Source organism: Mus caroli, chromosome X, assembly GCF_900094665.2.
Source record: "Mus caroli chromosome X, CAROLI_EIJ_v1.1, whole genome shotgun sequence".
NCBI classification, from domain to species: domain Eukaryota; kingdom Metazoa; phylum Chordata; class Mammalia; order Rodentia; family Muridae; genus Mus; species Mus caroli.
The window spans coordinates 129,206,006-129,229,849 of NC_034589.1; the positions used below are offsets into that span (position 1 = coordinate 129,206,006).

The 23,844-nt window shown below is 42.2% G+C and overlaps 1 protein-coding gene across 4 annotated transcripts in view; it reads right to left on the bottom strand.

The window, feature by feature from the left end:
• Tsc22d3 (TSC22 domain family member 3) overlaps positions 1-23,844 on the bottom strand; it is a 61,047-nt gene that overhangs the window by 12,959 nt on the left and 24,244 nt on the right. The gene's annotated exons all lie outside the window — the stretch shown is intronic.

Here is a 23,844-nt window from a genome sequence, read left to right on the forward strand (position 1 = left end):
TGGTCAACGAATCAACTTTAACCCCATTTACAGAAGTAGCTCTAACTGAAGGTCCATGTTTGCCATCTACCCAATCAAATATGTTTCCTATGTTGCTGAAGGGATATGACTCATTCCCCACCAGCAACTTGCTAGGGGTGACTAAAAAATACTAGTTGAGTTCTCTGCTGCAGACATGCCCATCCCTACCCTGATCAAAGGCTGAAACTTACCTACTTGTATCACTGCTATCACCCTATGCTACGATTTATGAGCCCGTCCCTGGCCAGGAGGCTGCCCCTACTGTTCACTAACTCTTTCCTCTCAAGGAGTAGCACAAGGGGAATTCACTGCTCTCTGTGATATGCATCTGATCTGTGACCTTTATTTGGGCACTATATTTCATTTTTATTTTTATTTTTCACTGCTGTATTTTGAGGCTTAGAAATAAGCAAAAGCTATGCTTTCCCCCAAGGCCTGGATTTCCTGGAGGCTTGCCAGCAACAGAATGATCTTTTTAACCTTTTCTCTTCTGTTGCTTCTTTAAAAATTGTTGTGGGTGATACTTTGGGTCAAAAGAGAGATACTTTGGGTCAAAAACCTTGAAAATCTTAGTGCCAGCCTAAAACACCAGTTATTATGGTTTGACTATGAAATTACTCCAAATTGGAAGACTCATGTATTGAATGTTTGGTACCCAACTGGTAGCACTGTTTCAGGAGAAGTTGGGGCCTAACTGGAAAGAAGGAGGTCAATGTTAGTCTGCCCTCTGAAGAATATATCCATTCCTCATCCATTTCTTTTATAGTTTCTTGTCCACTACAAGATGAGTAGTCTCTGCCACATGCTCCTGCCACCATATTGTTCTGACTAGCCATAGGTCCAGAATCAAAAAACCAAACACTATGGATTTGTAGTTGTTTTCAGGGATTTTGTCAGATGTCAATGAAAAGTACTACTATTATAACTAGCTCTCAGCCCTTCCTGACAACATACATGGAAAGAAGTCATCTTATCAAGTACAGAGTTCTTTTAAAGGCCACAAGAAGGCTGTATGGTTAAAGCACGGAAATGGAAAATGTAAAGTGCTACATAGATTTTTTTTTTGTTAGATCAACTTATTGTTGTCTTTGTGCCAATAAGCAAATACAGAAGTGCCTGGGTCATTGTAGGTGGAGATTTTGTGGGCACAAAAAGTCTTTAACACCTACAGACATCAGAGCTGGTGGGCCTGACTTGGAAAAGTTTCTTGCCAAAGCTCATACACTTTCAAAATAAGATGAACACTAGTCCCTTTATCCTGTGATAGTGCTCTAACAGCAACCTAATGAATCCCAGTCAACAGTTCTGGCTGGCATCCTGATATTTGTTGGAACTGATAATACTGTGGGGTTTGTTGACAGAGTTGCAAGAGAACTAAAGTAAATATGGAAACTGAGGAATAGTCAAGTATATGTACTAAGAAGGGATTTTAAAAGATACTCCCTGGAGTTCCGGAGAAACCAGGGTCTAAATACAGTTAGGAGATAACCCAGAAGTATCTGTTACCAATGATTCCTCTATAGGCAGCTGTAATAATGGATTTGACATACATACAGATACTGGTCCCTTAGACAGATGGTAATGACAGGAGAAATATTCCCCTAATGTATTTTTTGAGAGATATTCTAATACCCGTTTTACATAAACTTTGTCAAGCAGGAAGAAAATTCTGTCAGGAGATCAGAGTATTTTTTTTCCACATTGGCTACTGGCTAGCTGGAAGACTACATAGATGGCTTCTAAACAGCCTATGTTCTAGATAAAATAGAAATATAACCCATAAAATAGAACTATATTCCTCCTCTCATATAACTTTTATGCCTCATAGGACTATTTTATGGACATCTTAAGATCTGGTAACAGAGATAATTCTGCTTACTTTTAACAGAACAAAGATGTTGTAGGGGTGTAGGGGTGTGTGTGTGTGTGTGTGTGTGGTCAAATATCTTAATTTGTTGGAGAAAGAAAAGGGAACATGTGAATGTGATATACTCCATGGTTTTAAAACATGATCTAGAAAAATTGTTCTGTAATTGTGCAAGCCTTTCAGTGCTGTTTCAAACTTTCTGTTCAGTTAATATGTTTGGTCTCATGGTTTCAAAAGTTATTTGCACAGCTTTTGTGCAGGGGAGTGGTTTGAGGAATTAATATGAAAATAACATCAATATGTAAATTAGAATGCATAATCAACCAAGGTCTTACAATTTCAGAAAGGAACCCCCTTCCCTGCACATTCTCTTTCATATGCAGAACCTAGCCAACAATATATGTATTTATGTAAACACATGGGAGCAGTGTAATACAAAAACAAGAAAGGCTAAAAACAAGGGGGATGAGGAAGAACTGAATGTAGGTAATAGACACAAGCTATGAAAGTGGATGCAAAGCTAATTGTTTTCCTAGTGCTAATTCTGTCATGGATTTTGGTTTTTTTGTTTTGTTTTGTTTTGTTTTGTTTTTCAAGACAGGGTTTCTCTGTGTAGCCCTGGCTGTCCTGAAACTTGCTATGTAGACCAGGCTGGCCTCGAACTCAGAAATCTGCCTGCCTTTGCTTCCCAAGTGCTAGGATTTAAGATGTGTGCTACCACTGTCCGGCTGCTGTCATGGATTTAAAAACCATTTTTGTTCATGTGTAACTACATAAAACAGTCAGTACTAAAAATGTAAAATTTAATGTGAAGTTCCACAGCTTTACTTTTGAATGACTATTCTAACTGTATATAAATGCAAAGTTACAACTTTGCTAATAGCTTCAGTGAGGAAGAAATATAGGCAAATTAATGTAGTGGCTTTTCATTAACATTTAAACTTTGGAATACTCTTGAGAGTAATTCTACAGTTAATACATGAAAGACATTTGAAAATACAGCATTCTTTGCAGACCAAAATATAGTTTAATTGAGTAAGTGGCCACTGTTGACTTGTAAGCAAGTCCCAAGCACTTAAATAAAAGGGACAGTTTGCCCAAGTATGTACTTTTGTTTCTCTGGTCAGTTTCCATCTTTAGCTAAAGGGGCTGAGTCAGTTTGGAACAGGTCATCCACAGGGAGCAGTAGAGGGTGATAAAAGTCCAGGAGCAGGGATGCCAAATCTCAATTGGCACCGATATCAAAGAGGGATTTAGAGCTAGCAGGCCTGAGTGACAGTGGTATAACTTGAATGATGGAATGGGAGGGAGAGACAAAACCCATCTAGATAAAAATATCCTAACATTCACTAAGATAAAGGAAATTCTCTGGCAACGTCACCCTTGGTTTTGAAACCTTCATGTATTCTGCTAAAATGAAAAGCCTTTCTGAGAGAAAACTCTTTAGTTTTGTCACAAGGAAGGAAGGAAGGAAGGAAGGAAGGTGATAATCCTAACTTGGTCTGAACTGGAAAGAATACTGCTTACCTGGTAGCACATCAACAGTCAAAGTGAGCCAAAATATTCAAGACTAGCTGTCAAAAACTACATGCAAGGGGCAGTTGTGAGAGCAATAAACTTTATAGCCTTTTGATCCCACCTCAGAAGACACAAGACTCAGATGAACCGCCGAAGGAGCCATGGAGTACTTTGGGTATCCTCCCCCTCCTAGGGCCCTGTTGTGAGGTGCTGACAGCTGGGAGAGGACCTGAAACCAGTTAGCCTGGGGCTCCCAGCCAACAGTGTATTTTCATCTTGTTTTGACTGGGACTGTCCTCTTCTGCATAAACACATCTACCTCAGGGGTAGAAAATGTAGAACAGCTTAAAATAGGTGAGGGGAATGTTTCTCACCCTGAATCACTAGCAAAGGGATGCCCTGCAGGTAGGCCTTGATTAAAGCAAAATGGATGTAAGAAAACAGCAGGAGTAAAAAAAAAGATCTGTAAGGCCTAAAGAGACCCTAAAGCCTCACCTGGCCAAAGCATAAAGGCAACAGCTCTCACATCCTGATTTCCTCTTTGGTTTTATTTTATCCCCTCAGCATTTTGAGTCTTGTAAACAATCCTTAGTAGCTGGGTACCATATGATCTGAAGCCAACTGTATGGATGAGAATTAGAGATGTTAAACCGTTAAATGACTTTCCTGGAATTGTAGAGCTAGTAAGTGGCACAGCATAGGCCAGATAAGAATCTTTGGACTTTTATTCCAAAGCATTGGCTTGTTTCTAACTGAGCACTGTGAGTTTTGGTGGTTGCTCATTTGCTGTGAAGCACTGTATGACTAACTTACTATACCTCCAGTCCCTTGTATCTTGTTTTAAGGAGCGTTTAGGCACAGTTTTATTCTTGGCAGTTACGGTAACTCACACCCAATGTCACTTCTTGGGAAACTTCTTTCATCTCAGTTGCATGGAAATTGGAAAGGGGTCCTTATCAAGATCAGGGAGGAATCCCAAACCACCCAGGACAAGTGAGCCCCTCTAGGGTGCTAGGATGGAATAATTCTTCATTTCAATGCAGTGACTAGCCCCTTGGTAATGGAAAACAGGTGCAAACTACCCAGTAGGCCAGATTAGAGAAAGGACAAAAGAGTGAGTATAATGTAGTATAAGGAAAGAACAAAGGTAAACATGTACTTTGAAACAAACTGTCACCCATCAAAGTGTCTTTGCAGGGCTGCTCCGCACTCCAGGTTAAACTCAAGTAGGAGCTCTATTAGAACTTTTCTGCTTCCTTTTCAGGTACCTTCCTCTTGCTTTTATCCCCAGGCAACCTGTGTCCTTGTCCTTGCACAGCCTGAGAGTTTCAGGATTGTTTCTGCATTGCCCTTTCCACAGCAGTGCTGTCTTTACAAAAAACTCCAGGTCTACCATCCATAAATCAAATGTACCGAGCATTTAGGCTAGTCCTAAAGAACAAATTAACGAAATTTGTTTGTGTTTTCCCTGGTCAGACTGCAGGTGCTTTAATCCAAAGAGGTAAGTCAATGATATGATTTTAGGTGAGGGGTGGTAATGGTGAAGGTTGCTTATGAATGGATTTTTAAGTACTGCCAAGAAAGTCATGCTATACTCTCACAAAAGGTAAGCCTGAGTATATATGTACAGGGATAAATACTACTGTCCTCTTCATATATTCTTTCCAGTACACAGTACAAATGGTGGTGGAATAGTAGTGAGGAAATATGAATTGGGCCTGGTTGTCTCTGACTACCAAAACAACTTTGAAAAGTTCTATAACCATTTTGGGTTCAAGTTCCCTTTAACTGTAAGATAAGAGGGCCAGGGCTGCAAATTTTTACAGTTCAGGTACTTCTTTCATAAATGACACACCTATGTAGACTTGAAATCCATAAACTTAGGCATATTCTCAGTACCCAAAGCAGCATCTGGCATATCATATGCTCAACAAAATAATGATTGAGTAAGTAGCAGAAGTGACTTTGTTATTTGACACCAGATCTAAATTTCTGCCATTATCACAGGTGCAATGATTTTCAGGTATACTTTTAAGTCAAAGGGCCCAAAACAAGGTGAGATAGTCAGGCCCTTGCTTACAGGACTAGGTTTTTGTTTGTACCACTTGGCTCATGATAGTTTCTTGGAACCAAAGGAACAAGAACGAACTTCTAGAGGCCCAAGAAGTTTGTGGGATGCTGGACTAGGTGGAAGAGGTGGTTTAAGGGCTGAAAAAAGTCAGGGGTCAGTCAAGAGGAGAAGCCAGGAGAGTAACTTCTACATAGTTTTCTGTAAAATGGAAAGCCAAGATAATAGAGATCTGATGGGTGTCTGGTCTGAGGTAGGAAAAGTGCCGAGTTGCATGGTGACTCAAGGTCAGAAGTTGGATTGGGTCCCAGAGCTCTCAAGCCTCTGCTCACTCTCTTGGGACTGGTCGCTGGCTCCAGGCCAGCTCCCTGAATAGCTCCCTGACTCTGCCCCCTCCATAATTCCAGCTTCTTAGGCCAATCTGCTTCCTTCTCAAGCCACTGCCAAGGTTTTTTTCCTTCCCCTTCCCCACACCAAGGCTACATAAACGTCTTCCCCAAACTTCTTTCCAAGGACTTAGCTGGTTGGTGCAGTTACCTTTTAGGGCTGTCTGAGACCATCCTTGCTTCTGGACAGACTTAGTCGCTCCCAGTATTGCCCAAATTTACTCAGACACAACTCCTCCACTCCTTATGCAAATGGGTGGAGGCTGGCCAGCCACCACTGAGTTCCTTCCCTCACAATATACCCCCCCCCCCCGCCCTACTCCACTGGAACCATGGCTCAGGCCCACTCCTAGGAGCACCCCTAGATTCTGAGGTATTGTGACATTCTCACTTGGCCCCCCTATTTTGCATTCACTATCCTGTTTCATTTCTAAAGGGCTACAGTTTAAATCCAAACAGAAGGAGCATCTGGGACTGAAATTAAGGTATATTCAAGGAAAGGAGAGGGAGAGAGATGGATTTGATTGAGAAGGTATCCTTCCCAGAATTCTTGAAACAACACTGCAAAGGAGGCCACTCATTAGATAACATCTTACACATGCACACAGCAGCTAAGGAACAAGTGACCCAGAGGGCAAGGCCTTGGATGAGTATCAGATATGCTGCCTCCCCCTGCCTATGATCCATGATAGTAGCTTAAACAAACAAACCAACAAAACACCACAAACCTACCCACATGTCTTAGGCCTGTTTTCATCCCTTCTCCCAGGCCAGCCCTTAGCCCACTTGATCTCCTGTGTACCTCTACCCTATTTAAGAGCAGCTTTTGCCTGACTCTCATACCTCTTTCTACTATCCTGTCCCTTCAGGTCTTCTTTTACCATGTAATACTCTCTACCTCTCTACTATCCCAGCACTGACCTAAAACTCAGAGTATTAAAGAAGGGACTCTAGGGAGTAATGACTGGACTAGACTGGAAAATTACCTAAAGACTTTTATGAGGAACACCCAGCATGTGCTCAAGAAACACATCATGTTTGTTTACATGGGTCGGGGGACTCATTTTGACAGAGATAATTTTGGTTTGTCAACCATAGACAACCGTATTTTCCATCTTTATGTTCCTGCCTGTCTATTCTTCTCATCTATTTTCCTCTTCAGTTCTCAAGGCAGAGAAAGGGACAATTTACAGGACCTGCATGCTACAATGTGATTTCAGTTCTCGCTGGTCTAATGCCAGTGAGATTCTCTGGTGACGACGTCACCTTTCCTCCAGGAATTTGAGAGGCTGAGGAAGTATGGAGAACACTTTTGAGTTTCCTCACCATAATCATCTACCTCTGCATGATCACATCCACAAATCTTTCTCATCTAAAGCAATCAGAATCTCTCACCTAGCATTAAGAGCTCTTGGGTTTTGGCATAGGGGTAAGTAGGGGAATGAGTCTCATCACAGCACAACAGAGACATGATAATCCTGCTTGTATCAAAAGTACTCCCTTGGTCTGAAATGCCTCTTGGACTAGAGAACATTGGAGAGTTGCCCCCATTCCCTTCCTCCCTTGGGACAAAGCTCTTGCTTCTATCTGTATTCCCTCTGGGCTGCATTTCAACCTTCCTCTCCCCAAAGGAGGAAATTTGAAGCAAAAGGTGACCTTACTAGGTCTTGCCAGAAAACTGAGGGCAGGATGTCAATGCATGAACTCATCTGGTTGTCCCCTGCCACCTGTCTCCAACCTTCGACCTTCTTTTGTGGTTTATATGGGCAAGCACTCTAGAGAAGCTGCCTGAGAATGCTGGTGTCATAATGGAGTTAAGGTGGAGTTAAATCATCCGAAGTGAGGTAACCCAATCACAAAAGAACACACATGATATGCACTCACAAGTGGATATTAGGCCAGAAGCTCAGAATACCCAAGATACAATTTGCAAAACACATGAAACTCAAGAAGGAAGACCAAAGTGTGGATACTTCGGTCCTTCTTAGAAGGAGGAACAAAATACCCATGGAAGGAGTTACGGAGACTGAAGTTTGGAGCAGAGACTGAAGGAATGACCATCCAGAGTCTGTCTCACCTGGGGATCCATCCCACAAACAACCACCAAACCCAGACACTATTGTGTATGCCAACAAGAGCTTGCTGACAGCAGCCGCATATAGCTGTCTCCTGAGAGACTCTGCCAGAGTTTGACAAATACAGAAGTGGATGCTCACAGTCATTCATTGGATGGAGCACACGGTTCCCACCCAACGAAGGAGCTAGAGAAAGGACCCAAGATGCTGAAGTGGTTTGTAGCCCCATAGGAGGAACAACAATATGAACCAACCAGTACCCTCAGAGCTCCAGCTGCATATGTAGCAGAGGATGGCCTTGTTGGACTTCAATGGGAGAAGAGGCGTTTGGTCCTGTGAAGGTTATATGCCCCAGTATAGGGGAATGCCAGGGTCAGGAAGCAGGAGCAGGTGGGTTGGGGAGCAGGGGAAGAGGGGATACGGGATTTTCGGAGGGGAAACTAGGAAAGGGGATAACATTTGAACTGTAAATAAAGAAAATAGCTAGGCAGGGCAGTGGTGGTGCACGTGTGTTTAATCCCAGCACTTGGGAGGCAGAGGCAGGTGGATTTCTGAGTTCAAGGCCAGCCTGGTCTATAGAGTGAGCTCCAGGACAGTCAGGGCTATACAGAGAAACCCTGTCTCGAAAAACAAAAAACAAAAAACAAAAAAAACCAACCAAACAAAAAGGTGGTCCTGAGAAAACAGGGCACCTATGGCAGGACAGGATTCCAAAAAAAACATGAGAAGTGAGTGGGATGTTGGTAAGGTAGACAATAAACTGTCATTTACTGACAGTAGTGGTAGTAGAAGTAATCATAGAAAGAATGATGAACATGGTAATGATTATAGCTACTACTGTTGAAAATTTGTAATGTATTAGGCATTGTGCTAAGTGTTTTTCACACATTATTTCATTTATTTATAATTACCCAATGAGAAACATTACAGATGATAAATAAGCAGAAACCTAAAGAGGTTGTAACTATCCTAAGATCTAGTAAACTGTGAACTCATATCCTTCCCCCTTATTGCCTGTGCCAGGCTCAAGTTTTCAACTACCCTACCAACCAAACCAGCCAAACAAGCAAACAAACCATCAAGTACCAGCCTTTGTATATTGGCCTCTTAGGGGCCTAAGAGACCAGTTACCTGGAATTTGTTTTTCTTTACTGCTATTTCTGAAAGGCTAACATTTCACCTTGGGGTTTGTTTATGAACACCCAGTTGATGGAATAAGAATAACACACAAATATTCGAACAACTTTTGCTCCTGGTTCTGCCATGAAATTATTACAGGGTTCTTGGTAAGTTTCATCCATAGACACACAGACTTTGTCTCTATAGGGATAAAAGCTAATAGTGGGCTGATGATATGGCTCACTTGGAGAATGCTTGCATACCGTAACGCATGAAGCCCTAGCTTTAACATCTGGCACTGTATAATGGGATGTGGAAGCAGGAGGATCAAAAAGAAGTTTAGGGTCACCTTCAACTACATAGATATATTCAAGGCCAGCATGGGCTACATGAGAGCATGCCTCAAAAATCAATCAATTGATCAATAGAATAAAATCTAAAAGTGCCAAATATGTTTTGAAGGACTCATGACCAGATTCTGCATGTACTCCCTCACCCTGCTAACCTCAAAGTGTTGCTCCCCAACTTCCATTCAAGGTTTGGTTTTTTGGGTTTTTTTTGGTGAGTCTGCTGCCAGGTGTTGGCTTCTCATCAGCATGATTTCCAACCAAGTCTTCTCTCACTAAACATGTAGCAACATCTTTCCCCAAGTTTTTGAGAATGCTTTTTTTTTCCTCCTGGTCTAAATGATCCACAGTGGCTGGTTGCTTCCTTGAATGCACAATGGTCCCTTTTGGCTTACTTGGCATCTTATGGCTTCTTTTTTATTATGTTTTGTTTTCTTACATATTCAGAGATATTAAAGGAGTCTTCAAGGTCAACTAGATTTAATTTCCTTCATTTATGGATGAGAAAAATTTAATCTGGGTAGAGAAAATGACTTGCTCAAAGTCACACAGCCCAATAGGAAAAATAAATCAGGTCTGCCTGATTCCAGAGCCATTGTTCTTTTTCTGTTCTTCCTTACCTATGTGCCAGATTTTAGCTGGCCACCCATCATCAATAAGGAACCACAGGCATGAGATACAACATATAAAACCAGGAGGTGACCTGTCTATTGTCATATAGCTCATTAGTGATATAATTGAGAACAGAATCTAGGTCATGGAGTTTCCACTCAAGGCCACTCCCACTCCACCATGACACTTCTCTTCCCCAGTTTTCTCGTTTCAGTACTGTCCTAGAATTTTTCAATCAGAATCACTTTCTACTTTAAACTTTTTCCATTCCTGATGCTGTATTTTCTTTTCACAAGCCTATAGGATTTTAGAGTTGAAAGAAATCTCTTTACCTATTCATTAACAGGTTTAAAAAAACAGACAAGGAAGAGAAGCTGACTATGTAAACTCAGGTTAATTCTGTGGCATAGTAGGGACACAAGTACAAGTTACTAATTCAAGATCTATGCTCTTTCAGACATCTTTCTGCTGCCTCAACATCATTTTTCTGCTCCTTTATTCTTGAAAAATCTCTTTTCACTGACAGAGTTTAGAACATGTGGGCCTAGGTTCACATGGCATCTCTGGGGAAACAGGAAGGAGTGGGGAAAGCCTGGAATCACAAATAACTATATCCCACCACAGGAGGCACAGTATTGCCTCTAGAGAGTAGTGACTATCAACTGTGCAGAAATAAATTCACATCCTCTATGATTTTCAGCTTATGGCCTAGACAGTGGTGTCAAGAACTCAAGCTGGCTGCAAAATGAGATCAGTTCACTGTCCTCACAATGGAAAATTCTTGTAAAATCAATAGCACTTATAACGTCAAAAGACCAGGAGACCTTTCTTTGTTTTGTTTGTTTTTCCCCTCCTTCTGGGTCACTCTTACCCATCACTTTGTGGAGGTACAGACAGCATTTAAATCTGTTGTAAGAAGCTTCAAATACCAAAACACAGCTCTAAATTCCTGCAACAATGAAGACCAGGACTATGTTGTTTATTATCAGTAATTGGTGAGGACCCTGACCTAAACCTTTCTGATTCCCCCAGGAAGTGTTTCCCAACTCCAAGGTACTTCCTGACAACTGGCATCTGTTTGGGAAAAGTTATAGTGAGTTGCCCAAAGCACCAGACAAGATGCTAAAATCTCAGCTTTGACATAGCTTTGTCATACTGGAACTTCAATTCCCTAAGAGATCCCAAAAGCCAATTAGACACTACCACAGTGGCCTTCCTATGATTCAAAGTGTCACAGGCTCTCAGACTGCAGTGAGTCCTTTCCAGACATCCTCCCCACCACACCATAGTTATACCCACTTTCTCTATATATACATAGAAGGTGGGTCCCTCCATACTATTTTCTGGCAGGTTTTTTCTTCATGTCCTCACCCCCCTGAACTGGTTCTGCCATGGAAAGAAGTCTGTCTTCCTGGAATGTGTAGTAGTAGATACAACCTTTCTATACAAGAGTACTACAAATTTATTCTAGACTGCATTCACTTGACAATACATAATACATGTTGAGTATCTACTGAGTGTCAGCAGATACTGGTACATTCTATCAACTGTATTTTGTGCAGTTGAATACTAGAGTAGCCCATGAGTTCATTTCCATGGAATACTCACAGGACTTGATAAATAGCAGATCTCCTGCTTGAGAGGAAACTCAAAGAGATGAGATGTCAAATAGGTCCTGGGACTGAATATGTGCCATGCTGTGGGTACCTGAGTTTTGGGACAGAGGTACCTGAAATGAGGTAGGAGATGTTCCTCGTATATAAACTCCCAGAACCAGGTACAAGTTTACTGTCCCAGAGAAGCTGTCCTGTGTGGTTGTGAGGTACAGAAGTTAAGACTATATCAACGAGTTGCATGGATAAGGAACAACTGTACACTCTGCCATTCTGACAGCACAGATCTCTGCCTGTTGACTTCCAAAGAAAATTAAAGGACAAGCATTTACCCATCTTTTCTGATATGTCTTCTGGACCTTCAAGCTTGGTTGTGTTAATTGTTAGAACGCATCCAGGTTACTTAATGGCAATGAGGTAGCTGGATAAAACTTCCTGATTAAACACCTAACCTCTACTTCTCGGCTGTATGAACAAGGTTTTGCAGCTCATCTCCTAGGCAAGGCTTTGGCCCTGTGCCTATTCTCCCAACCCTGCCCTCTGGGTGATCTTGCTCAAGGACACCAAGGGAGTTGGTGGCAGAGGCTGGGAGCACAGCCCAGGCTTCCTGGATCCTGGCCTAGCACTGTTGCCACCAGACCCTATTGCTGCTTTCTTTCCTCTCTTGCCCTTTATGCTCAGTCTGCACCACCCTGGAGGCACATATCCCACACTCCACAAGCTTTCACTGGGTGAGACATTTCTGTTCAACACCAGTCAGCAGCCCAGCCATATGGGGCATAGGGAGTCTGTCTGCTATCCATGGAGCCAAGCCTGAGACAGGATGGAGAAGGACCAGCCACACATCTGGTCTAAGATGAGCAGATCTGGATCTTTAAGGCAGTCATTTTTATCTGAGGCCCTAAGTATGGTCCCTGAGCTTGGCTTCTCAGAGCTATGGCCAGGTCCCTGTGGGTAACCTACTCCCAGCCTTGTTGCTATGACACATGGCTCTACAAGTGCTGAGTGGCATTGTTGGGGCCGGATGCAAACAGCACGCAGCAGGGTCTAGTTGTGCGCCAGTTGGCCAGCTGACATTTCAGGGTCCAAAGAGCTTGTGTGTACTGGACAAGCTGTTTATTGTGGTGTTGGCACTGCCCAGTCCTTCAGACAGCAACAAATGCTCTCAAACTAGAAAAGGAGAGGAAATAAGAAATCAGTGGTAGCCAAGGCAGACCTGAAATCTCTTCCCTCTTCCCATTTGCTCCTCATAGCTGAATGCTGGTGGTGCCAACCATTAGAAGTACTCTTTGAGGGATCTAGAGGAGTCAAGTCCCTCAAACCTCCATTTGTAAAGACAAATCATATCAATTCCATGTAGGCCTCCTTATTTCCAGAGGTTCCCTGCTAATGGCAGGTTAAACAGTCTGTAATTGGGTTAGGAACAAGAAACTTTTGCTGTCACAAAGTTTACTATGTAGAGGAACTGGCATTCCAAGGCTGTAGGCACACACTCACATTCTCTCATAAACAGGCTGTGATAGAAGTAGTACTCCTTTTGAGTCATATTCCTGGTACTTTAAGATGTACTTAAACTTGAGCACACACTGGGAAATATGTGGCAAGGAATGTGTATTATTAGCACATAGGGCAGGAAGGAAACTTGAAACAGATGAGACCCGAAATGAGGGAAGTAAGCAAGCCAGGTTAGAGATGTTATGGTGAACTTTCCAGAAAACATTTGACCTCTAACTTAGGAGCCAGTGTAGTCTATGTCGCAAAGGAGAAATTACTTGGGACAGACATGATCGGGCAGGCACTGAACTGAGAGTTAGACCCTACTTTATTGCTCCTTGTTCCATTCAAGATTGTAGTTGCCAGGGTTCGACAAATAGAATTACTTGAAAGGTCTTCAAAGTGTTCTAGTCAGGGTGTCTGGTTTTTCATAAAGTCAGCTCTATCACCCCATCTGTGTGGGACCAACTCCTTCCACTATCACACAAATACAGAGGAATAGTAATAAAAATCATCAGATAGTGATCATTGAGTATCTGCTTTGTACTGAATAATGTCCAAAGCACTTTATGTATAATACATATGTAATCACAATTAGACCTCCCAAAGTCTTATGGTTAATATTATCTGTACCATTTTCAGTTCACACAGAGAGAAGCTGATGCTCAGAGAGTGAGTAACTAAAAGTTCTATCAGGTTTAGGAAGTGACTGACTAAGGATTCAGGTCTGGCTCCAAAGTGTATGCTCATTATGCTTCAGAGCCATTTGGGATTAAGAGTAAGAGTGCTCTCCTTTGTAGAAGCTTCAGGGAAGGTGAAAGGGAAGACTGGGAAGGAAGATTCGAGATCTTGGCCAGGGTAGAACCATAATGTTAAGTGGGACAGGGATGATGGGCAGCACAATACCGCTGAGATGTCAGCTCCAAGACCATTCACATTTTTTGCTCATCAGTACTCAGTGAAATTTGGCTAAAGGACAAAGAAGTCCAACGTGGTGACTTTGAGCAATACATACATACCAAGTTTACTGATTCCCACTGATTCAAATCCTTAAAGTGAGTATCTCTGGTGTTTAGGTCATTGATTACTTAAGCAGTCAGTATATGACCACCACTTGGTGATAGAGAGATGAACGTAACAGGATTCCTGCTCTTGGGGCATGTACAGGTTTTTCTCAAGTCATTTTTAGGGTTGACTAAGGCAAGAGGTACAGGTTGTGTGAACAGAGAATAGTATGAATCCTCTATGGCTTCCTTTAGAGTTGTGCCAATGCCTTCAGCACTCAGAGATCAGTAATGTCTTTGAATTTAGCAGCCCCAGAGGATTTCATTTTCATGAGGTTGTTTCCACATATACATCTCTCAATGTATATCTTTTGGTCCTGGCCACTTCAGCTGCCAAACAAGAAATCTCAAGTGGATGTAGACCCAAAAAAGAAGTGAGGTCACAGGAGGTCTGCCTTGATCCTTCTTTTCTTAAGTGTCTGGCAGTAGTCCTGCCATCCTCAGAACACCTTTCCTCTGAGCTTTCCCTCTGCCCAACGTTGTTGTTTCTTCTCTCAGTGGGAAGCCTAAAGCTCAGAGAAGTGAATGCAAGTAACTAACTAATTAATGAATATGGATGGCAATGTTGCTGAGGTTGCTGGAAAATATCCTATTGCTGCCAGCACACACAATCTCCCTAGGCACCTACCACCCACTGTGGGTTGACAGGGAGGCTAAGGAGGGACTACTGGATTGTATCTCCTCAGGACTCCAGGTGTAGCTAAGAGCTCCCATAGTGCACACCCGTTGCTCTATTCCTAGAAACCAGCTTCTGGGCAACACATTCCCTCTCAAGACAGCCCCTTCTAGACTAGCTGGGGTTGTGAGCTGCTTAGTTACTTATAGCACATGGAGATTTCTCTCTGTTCCAAGGATATCAGTATATGGCATTTACCAATGCAAAGTGAAAGGCTGCAGGAGATGGACAGATGAAGATAGGAGAAGAGTGAAAAGAAGGAGACCAAGAGGCACACACAGCTGGCAGAAGACCATCTCCAGCTGTTGGGCAGGCTGTTTCCTTTGATAAAGCACTTGGCAGTACTCCCAGTTCTGTAGTTTCTGGCCTGTGAAAGCACACCCAGAGCATGAGCCTGCCTGTGGGAGGACTTCAGCCTTTCTTTTGTTTTCTTTTCTTTCTTCCTGACTTTTTTTTTTACGTATTAGAAAATGTCCCTATTATCCTAAGGAACTTGTCCCTTTCTAACAACTGTCCAAAGTGAAATTCTACTTGTGGTTGATGTGGCCTAGGTCACTGACATCTTCACAGAAAATTAGTGTGATGGAACCATGTTCAGGGTGTGGGATGAGTCTGCAGTGACATCTCTGTATATATTTGTTGGCATGTGTATTTAAGTGTGTGCATGTGTATGTATAAGAAGAAGGTGGTTGTAAATAAGACTATGTATTTGTTTGGGAGGCTATGCTTATTTGTTGTACATGACAATCCTTTCTGTGTGTCACTACATCACTGTTCTCTTTGACTACTTTATGTCCAATTTACAAATGCTTCCCTCAAAAGGTCTATGAAATAGTGGAGTTCTAGTGTCATGAAATGATCACACACAGAATTCTCCCTCACTCTAACCCCCGTTTTGTGGCTTTATGGAGGCTTCTCTTCCTTCCTCTCCACACTTCTCAAATATGAAAAGCCAGGCTGCAAGGCCTGGCTTCGAGGTCCCTCAGAGAAACAGAGTATATAATGTTGCTTGGCCCCTGCTCACTCCCACTTAGAGTCTCCTGGCAGCACTTATCCTCAGGTCCACAGTCTAGCTTCCTCAGGGCTTCCATGCAAATTTTCCAGATTTCTGATATGAATCTGATCCTATCCTGGGATCAACATGGGATCTTCATATCTTCTATGGAAATCTTCGATTCTCAGGAACTCTGAAAACAGCTCCTAGTTCCACAGGCAGCTGACCCCACAATGCTATCAGCCTGACTGTCAGAGATTTCAGGTCACCTCACAGGTCAGTGGTAATGCTTCTGAGATAAGGGGCTCTGGGCACTGATCTCAACAGAGGTGATAGTATTTTTCTGCCAGCCCATGCTCCCAGAGTGGCCCTGAATCACTGACCTGGTGGACCTGCTGTCATACCTCGCCTACCTGCAGCCCAAGCCAGAGTGGTCCTTCATACTTAGCAGTGGGAAAAAAAACAGTTAGGAAGAAGCAAACATGACACAAAACAAACCGAGCCTGGGAACTTTGTTCCAGCTTCCAAACTGGAAGTTCTCAAACACCTCCCCATGAAATGTTTACCTAATTAAAAGAAAGAAGGCATTTAAACAAACAGGACAGAGCTAGAAGGCCACCATAAGCATATTGGAGTCCAATGTTTGCATCTTCCATATGGGGAGACTGAGTCCCACAGTAGAAATGAGATTTCTATTTATCAGAAAAGCAGGAAAAAGATATAAAGAACAAGTAGGAATATCGGGACCCAGAAGCATTAGACCCACGAATAGAGTTTAAGTAGATAGTACAACTTAATGTGAACTAAGGCTGGCTAGAATGGTATTGTGGGGCTGGAATATTTTAAGCGTTATCTTTTTGTCAATTGGCATGCTTGCTAACAATTTTGGGCCAGATAAACAGTGTATTTGGACTCAAAAATCAAACCGGAATGGGATTAGGGACTTCTTTCATCCTTTCTGGACTATTTTTTCTATGGATGGCTCAAGCTCTGGAAAGAGGTAGAAGGCCAGACCTAATTTTTTTCCACTGGTTGGGTAGGTACAATGTGGAGCAAACCCAGGTGTGTTTTCTTATCATTTGGGAGGAGGGGGAAATCAGATCCCAATTTGTGCATTCTTACCGTACATATACTCTAGTTGAAGCCTGTGTGCAGCCTGCAATAGACCACAGAAGAGGAAGTAGATAGGTGGGAGTACCTCCTAGTTTTGGGAAGATGAGCTGTGGAGAATTTTCTAAGCTTTGAGCAAGTTCTGGGGTCAGATTACAGGCAGATAGAAAGGTCCACAATGTTGACTTCAGTGTGTCTAGGCCAACATGATAATGAAACAAGTCTGTGCTCAAGCTTTGAGCAGGGGCTGAAGCAGAGGTCACTCTCTGACCTGTCCTCTGTGGTATGACCAACTTTCCACTCTTGTAAGCTGCCAGCCCTTCACTTTGACAGTGGAAAAATAGTACATATCATGTTCTGAGGTAAGAGCATCTGGATATCTGCTATAAGTGCCATTAAAATAAAGAACTCAGCATGGAAAGCACCATGCCTACTATTCTGAACACTTAAACACATACTGTGGAACATACCCTATAGTAGGTTCAGTGGTACACATGCAACAGAGCAAAGTCCTCTTTGATCTTACATACATGATAATCCCATCAAGACTGCAGATAGTAGTAACTGTTACTTAATTTAACCAGTGTTGGTTTGCACTATTTTGTATCTATGGACAATATATCCTTGTTATTGTTCCTGAGAGATTGATGTCTGCATGTTTCATCTAACTAGGCTAATATAAAGCTTGTGAAGGGTGGGGAGCAAGCCTTCTGTAGTTTTCTCCCCTCCCCCTACTCTTGTGGCTCCCAGAACAGTGGTGTGGGTTAGAGGATGGTCTCAATGGTGATTGTTCAACTCAGCCACAACTGGAGAGGCCAGTATAATTTCTGAATTCATCTGCAAGTGTGTCCAATGATGACAGAAATCTGCAGCTGGATGTATCCCTTGCAGCAAAGAAAGAGCTATTCTTGACACCCCAATCCAGCATTTCAGTTGACTTAACTAGCCCCTCCCCATCTCATCTTCATGAAATAACAAATAAACAATTGGAACAAGGGTGGAGTACCTCATACCAAGCATCCATTTAGCCTAGGAACTGGTGGACATTCTACTTCCTAGCATTCTCTACTCTGTTGCATCTATCTCTTGGACAGCAAAATTTTAGGTTGCTTTCTAGAAATTGTAGTTGCTTTGAATCTGATCTAACCATGTGACTACACTGGCTGCATAGCGAGTTACAGATAGGAAACCATTAGAAATTTGCTATAATAATGCTTAATAAGATATACTCCTTTTTTGATTTTATGTATGAAACTGGTTTTGATAGCCATACTTACAGGTATGAAAGCTGAGTATTTAGGAACACCTTTGCGAAAACACTCTACAAAGGAGAACTGTTTTACTTTTCACCTGTTTCATAAACAGGAGAGCAAAATAGACTAAATGGATAGACATTTTTAGTTTCTAACAGGAAGACTCTAAAAGTAGTCTAAAGACCCATGCTATAACCAAAGACAGTTTTTTTAATGATCTCTAAAGACTGAATTACTCTCTATTAACCAAACCAGTAATTAGGGTTATGTTTGTACTTTAATTGCCAGCTCCAAATATTTGTTTATTTAAACCTAGGTCACTCTAGTTTATTAAAGTTATAGCCACTGGTGAGATAATGTGCTTAGATTTCACAAGTATGTGTGAATTGCCTACTTCAGCTTTTATTTTCATGGAATGAGAATTCTCTTGAAGGCATAGGGCCAGACCAAAGATAATAAATGATTTTCCTTCTCAACAGAACTAAAAACAATGTTTTAATTAATTCACTAAAGCTAAAGTATTGAATATCTATATTACATTTCTTGACAATGTTAGTTGATCCAAGGGTGACCCACAGGATTTCCATTGATCCAAGAACAATCTTTAGGCAGACATTTCATTGGCTTGGAAGTTGTTTCTCAATCATTGAATGCTGCCTTTCTCACTAGTAGACTCACCCCTACTTCATTAGAAGACTGCAGAGTAGCCTGGGAGAGGCTAAAAACAGAAATGTGGGAGGGAAAGACTTCATGATAGTAAATATCTTCCTAAGAAGGAAGAAGAGACAGGGAACTTAAGGAAGCCTGGGAGTGTGTAACAGAAGACAGTTCTCGAAGCCGAAGACTTGAGGATTTAGACATACATAGCTATACCAGATAAACACACATGCATAAGTGTGCACACATGTGTGTGAGTGCTTATGCATACACCAACATAAGAAGACACACATATCTTCTTCATATATACTATTGTCACCCTGACTCTGAGTCCCATATTCAAGAAGCTCAGGTAGAGCTACAAAAGTCATGCACATGGAAACGTCAGCCCTACCTTTTAGCTATCAAATGTATTCTCCCACACAAATATACCCACTATCTATTTTTCTATACCTTTTATCCATACAGTATAGATTCTTTATATACATCTATATTACTACCAAAAGTTACTCCCACAGTCCTGACACACACACAGTTACAAACACAGGCGTGCATGTACACACCCCCAAACCCTCCTTCCCAACTAAGTGTTAAAGAGTCTGTGTTAAATAAATTCTTAGTGTTTTTCTTTAATAAATAAGATATAAAACAGTGACTAGATAGCTAGATGAATTGAAGTATTTTCCTGATAGTTTATTAGCATGGTGGAAAAGTCCATCAGGACATTTGAAATCCCTCACAGTTCACTCCCTTGGCCTATAGACAAGACACCAGTGGTGACCTTTAGTGACTGCCAAAAGCTTCTAAAATTCTCTAGGTCCTGCTATGCTAGCTGACCTTTGCAAGGAATCCTGGGTATTTTGAACTAGGAATATTTAGTATAAAACAAAACAAAACTAAACAAAACCAAAAATCTTTCCCTGACATTTAAGAACATTATTAAACTGCCTGACTAAACTAACCTGACAGGCCTGGCCTATGGCAAGTCAGTGATGAAGAACTGATTTTCAATCTCAATGGCCCTGTATGTCACTTGAATATTGCTCACTCCTCTCTCTGCATACATGCACTCAGGCCTTATTTTGTTCCTTGCCAAGCATAGTATGTTCTGGCCAAAGAAGCCTAGAACTAGGAAAAAATTTTGGATTCAAATAGAAGGAAATCATAAGCAGTTTAGGGATCAGTGAGTTTATGCAACCCAAACAATGTAGTGCAACATCTAAGTGGTGGGCACTGTGGTCCATGGTGTGTCGTCAGAATAGGAAATCAAGCCTTTAGCAAGTGCCCCCACCCCAAGTTCCACCAGCCTGTCTATTAAAAAGTTCAACTGTGCCTTAGCTGAAAGGCAATCAGATCTGTTATTGACACTGTTTCCCTCTGAATAGCACAGAAAACTAAGGACTTTCTTTACTCAGTTCATTAGTTAGCTAACAAGCATTTTTCAAGCACCTACTGTGCATGGAGCACTGTCCCAGACACTCGGCTGTTGCTGTTGCTGCTCCTGCTATTGAATTTCTGAATACAGACTGTTGCCAGACATCCAATTTTCTGAGTGCTTGCTCTGACAGGGAACAATGACTAATGAACCAAACATCAGGGAGGGCCCTCTGATCTCCAGCACAGAACATGCCCATAAAGGCAGAGCCTAATTTGTTCAGCAAGCAGCTGCCAATTCTTCTGGGATCTTAATTACCTGGAGCAGTTTTTATGAGTGAATCCCCTTGGTAGAGAAACCCTGAACCCTTTCTTTCTCACACCCTGTCATACCCCAGGCCCTATAAATGGCTTTAACCCCAGTTAATGCATATGTGTATAAGGTCCAGGCCTCAAATATTCCCAACACTGTCCACAGTCCTTCAGATTCCTACACACACAAAAATACCCCACCCACCCACACACATGCACGTGCTCTCTCTCTCTCTCTCTCTCTCTCTCTCTCTCATTCTCTCCCTCTCTCTCTTACACACACACACCCCTCCCCCATGTTTCACTAGATCCATTTCACTTTATTGTGACTTTGGGAAACCTTTTTCTGTCTCTGGGATTCTGTTTCCTCTCCCGGAAAAATGAGAGGCCCTTCCAGTTCTAGGACTTGACTACTGCTTCAGGAGTTTTAGGAAAATCATGTGACAAGATCAGGTTTTTTGGAACAGAATTAAGACAAGGTGAGTTCACTAGCCCCAGGAACCATCACCATGAAGAGGATACGTCTGCCTTATTAGGTGGGCATTCAAAGCTCTATATTGCTTTGAAAATTCCCAAACTGGGTTGGTAGATCTGGGGTACTGTAGAGTTTTCATACGTTCTGCCTGCTCATCACCCTTCTTTGCCATTCTTTTCATAACTCTTGTTCCTAATTTTGTTCCCTTTAAGCCTTCATCTCACCTTGACTAGTTCCATATAGCTCTTTAGTGAGGCCAATGATTAAATGGTCTCAAGCCTTCTAGTCTATAAAATATAAATAATAGCCCCTACCCTGGCAGCACTCATAGGCCTTTCAGAGGATCAAGTAAGATAGTCTGTGAAAGTGCTTTGGAAATTGTCAAGTACTATGCAAATGTGAGAGATTATTATTAATGATGGGTGGGGAGGCAGTTAGTTATATGAGATGAGAAGCAGAGTGTCAACTTGTCCTCACCACTTTAACTAAGTGAAGGAACTGGCATTTCTAGCAAGCCTGAGCCACTAACAGCATCTTAGGGTTCATTATTTGATTAGTACTACATCCTTTTCATTGTCTGCTAGCAGAGTTCAGAACCAGAGGGAAGCCAAGGCATAGGTTAACTTTGACATGAAGACTGGTCTAGAGTGGTGATTAAAACAAACAGTGAACCTCTTTTTTCAAATGCAGCCTCATATGTAAAACCCTATTTATAAAATAGACAAAAAGCATGATTACTTGGGCTGGAGTTAGGAGCAGGGGTATGTGGCCTCACTGGCTAGACCAACTTGTCCATAAGATCCCTCCAGTGGATTTCTATGCCTCAGGCTCCAAAGGGAATACTCCTGCCAACTGACAGTGTAGAAATGGAACCACTGATTAACACAGGGTTCTTCCAGGTATCCAGGGATATAGGCTGAGTACCGGAGGAATTGGAGGATGGGTCAAGGGAAAGATGGGCAAAAGAATGCTACAGAAAGGCAAAGCTGAGTGCAACATCTTTTCTTTAGTTGGAAGCTTTTTCTAAACTTCAATCATAATTTTTCAATCATTCTAGAATGAAATTACAGCTTTGGAAATCCATGCAAAAAAGCTATTAACAATATAGAGCCTCAAAATGGATTTTTTAAAAAGTCATGGCCCAGGTGAGTAAGTTACACATCTGCTTTCTTGATTAGCTTTGAGGAGAAACCAGTTGCCCCTCTAGAATAAGTCTGTTGAAGAAGCAGCTTCCAATTTGTGGCCCTACCACAAATGAACAACACTGCCATAGTGAGGACAAGACCAAGAGGACATCTTTAGGTGGGCTCAGTTGCCAGGCAGGCAGATGTCTGCAACTATCCCAAGGGGCTGAGCCTAAGAGTAGTGGTGGAAGCACCAAAATGGTAAAGTGAGTATAGTGATTAACAATGCATACCTAGTGTTATAGGCAAGGGAATTGGCCTGATCAGGATAGAGGCCCAGAAACAGGAGACAGAACACGTTTAAAGAGCTGGACAGTAGAAACTGAGAAGTTTCCTCCTAGAGTGCTTGTTCTATTTTCCCATCCTCCCCACCCAAACAGGCTCAGCAACAGGGCATATCTGACTGACTCGGCAGAAACTGATCAGATATTGCAGGAACAAGTTAGAGGCTCCAAAAAGGATAGGGGTATGTGTGCCCAAGATGTTCACACAGCCAGAAAATGGGCAGTAGCTGATTATCCAAGGCAGATGAAAAAGAGTGTCAAAGATTTTAGTAAAGACACTAGACTTAGGGAAGTATATAATAAGTGTTTAAAATCACCTTAAATTATGCTGGCATTCTAGAAACATCTGATGCTGGCATTTTTACATTATTAAAGTTGTTTGCAAAGGCCCAACATCTTTCTCTAGGAGATTCTTATTCCACATGTGTCTTCCTCTGATTCTTTTTCCACATGTGGTGGCCTAAAGCTGCTTCTCAAATTACCCTGAGGTAGCTGCTACAGAGACACATTTGCTGTGCCAGGGTTGAGCAGGAAATGGGTAACCCAGAGCAAAGGATCAGCAGCAAAAACCATTTGAGCTTGAAGGAAACGAGAACATTTGGAATTCCGGTGTGCTTGGGCGGAGGGGAAGAGGTTGACCCAGACAGTCTTTCTCTCTGATCTTCTAGAAGGACCACTGGGATCATCCTGGAAAATGTGTTGGATGAGAGAATTATTTGGCTAGGGGTTACTTCCCCTGTGTAAGCTGTGTGAGCACAGACATTGAGAAGGAGGTGGAGAGAGGCTCTCCTGAGGGGACTAAAAGGAAACAGAACTCAAAAAGGAAAGAAGAGCAAATGAGCCAAAAATCATTTTGTACCAGATCCTTCTGAGGATATAACCCTTCCTCTGTAAGTGGTCAGTGCTCCTCCCTCAAGTAAAGGTGGGTTTGCTACGGCAAGAACTGCCTCACTATTGCATTCTCAGATATTTAAAAAGTCAAGTAAAGCAGGTACCCTGGAAGGAAGAGTTGCAATTTCTTGTCTGCATCTCTTTATAAGTGCCTGGGTGGCTTGTGGGAAGGGTGACTCCTCCTGGAAGTCTAGGCAGAATTTTGCAGGCTTAAACGAGGACTTATTTACTTAACTCAAGATGTTCCCAGCTCCTTCTGCTAGGGTCAACCACTATGGCTATGTAAGACCACAGCAAGGAATGGCCTTACATACAAATGGAAAAAGGGTAGCTGCCTGTACAATTCCATTTCAAAGGATATAGGTTGGACAATGCCCCCCCCCCAAGCTGTTTACTTGCCCCCTGCTGAGCCTGAATCTCTTACTTGGCTTACTCCCTTTGAAAGGCCAG